The sequence below is a fragment of the Quercus lobata genome, chromosome 4, assembly GCF_001633185.2.
Source record: "Quercus lobata isolate SW786 chromosome 4, ValleyOak3.0 Primary Assembly, whole genome shotgun sequence".
Classification (NCBI taxonomy): Eukaryota; Viridiplantae; Streptophyta; class Magnoliopsida; order Fagales; family Fagaceae; genus Quercus; species Quercus lobata.
Genome location: NC_044907.1, coordinates 7,711,908 through 7,713,858, shown reverse-complemented (window position 1 = coordinate 7,713,858; position 1,951 = coordinate 7,711,908). Strand labels below are relative to the sequence as shown.

Below are 1,951 nucleotides of genomic sequence, written 5' to 3'. Positions count from 1 at the left end.
ATTCGAGGCTCGGACATCTCTCCACTCATTGAACATGAGGCAATTTTGTTCTTCTTTATCATAGTAGTAGCTATGTACAGCATTGCACTTTTGGGGATGAAACTAGGATCTAAAAACGCAAACTATCTCCCCATGTTCAAGTTTGTTTGTGTCATTTGTGCAATTCTTGCATGTGAGCTGCTTGCATCAATCCTCATCGATCCCTTAAGGCTGCTGATAATAAATTTATGTGGAATCCTCGTAGAGCTTATTCGCTGCATGTACAAACAAATTTATGAGCTCCTTTGTCATCCAACTAATGTACTGCTTAGTTTGCTCCAAAAGAGTTATCAATCAGTTTGTCACATATCACATTGGATCCAACATAAAACCAAAGCATTCAACAAGTTTACTCCGTTTGGCGTCACCACAAAGAAGCAAGCTCAAGATGAAGGTAGTCAGATTGTGGATATAGTCTAGTTGGCCCATTTGTGTGGAATTTGCATATAAGTAATCAAAGTTTACATCTACGTTTTCCTGTCATTATTTATGGAAAGACACCGTAGCTACCTTGTAAATAAGAGAAAATCTTACTGTGTATATAAATATATATTGTAAATAAGAGAATAACTTTTTTTTTTTTGGCAAAAATGTAAAATTGACCCTCTAACTTTCCCTCTTTTTCATTTCAGTCCTCTAACTTTCAGTTTTCTAACTTCCAATTTCTATCAATGCAGGATTCCGTTAAATCCCAATTATGGCTGCAGTTAATGTCACTGAGTTTTCCCCCTTCTCTCTCTCTCTCTCTCTCTCTCTCTCTCTCTTTTTAAAAAATTTCAGAAATAAGGTGTGTGATCTGTGGCCTCGACTCGATCTTCGTCAAGCTGATGTTCCTAAATGCGAACGTTGACAGGACCTTGAACAAGACCGAGGTCCCCTTGTCGTGGGAGAACACATTGCTCGTCTTGAATGGGCAGTCAGTGTGAGGTATTATGGGCTCTCGGGCCAACATGACGAACTAGGTCACGTTGCTCGAGTCATCTTGGATTTCGTCGGCAAGATGTTCATCTCGTAGAGACTCGCGGAGGTTATTGGCAGCGACGAACTCGGCTGCTTTCGTCGTGTCATCAACTGCCTTGCATGCGACGTTGAGGCTAAGTTTCGTGAGGGTGAGTTCGCACTGAGCTAAGGCTTGTGGGTGTGAGATGACTCGGGTCATGTACTCTTTATGGACCCTCGGTAAAGCCAAGAGGCAGTGGTGTACAGGTAATTGGACCTCATCGACTATGTGGAGGCAGTGGCGGAGTAAAAGGTCGTAGTTTCTGTGAATTGAGCTGCCGAGTGAGTTTCCGATTGGGAGCACAACTCAATCGGCAATCCAAAGCTCAACGGCTTGGAAAGCCACTTCGAATTGGTCACAAGGAATGGCTTCACAGTTCGGGTAAGCTTTTCCGACCGCGACTTCAGAGTACACGTTGGGAACACCTTGGTAAGCAACCTAGAGATGTGACCCATGCATCGGAGTCGGCGCGGGTCTGTAATAGTTAACAGCTTCGCTGGTGGCCTTTTGTTGTTGTTGTTGTTGTTGTTGTTGTTGTTTTTTTTTTTTTTTTTTTTTTAATTCCCAAAAAAAAGGGGAAAACAACATCGTTTCAATGACATTAATGGCAGCCTATAACTGAGTTTTAGCGGAATCTTGCATTGACAAAAATTGAAAGTTAGAGGACTAAATTGACAAAACCAAAAGTTAGAGGACTGAAATGAAAAAGAGTGAAAGTTAGAGGGTCAGTTTTGCATTTTTTTTAATTTTTATGAATCATAAGAGAAGAACTTTTACTGTATATTAGAAGGCCTAAGTCCAATCTTGGGCCCACCATATAATCATACATTCTATTGTATTAGTTGCAAGCCAAATCTAAGTATTAATAAAATTTTATCTATTAGTTTATTTCAAATTTATGAAGATCTAAAT

The 1,951-nt window shown here is 40.3% G+C and overlaps 1 pseudogene; it reads right to left on the bottom strand.

Annotated features, from left to right (window-relative positions):
* Positions 1-805: 805 nt before the first annotated feature.
* On the bottom strand, positions 806-1,572 carry LOC115984496 (annotated as a pseudogene).
* Between the last annotated feature and the right edge of the window lie 379 nt (positions 1,573-1,951).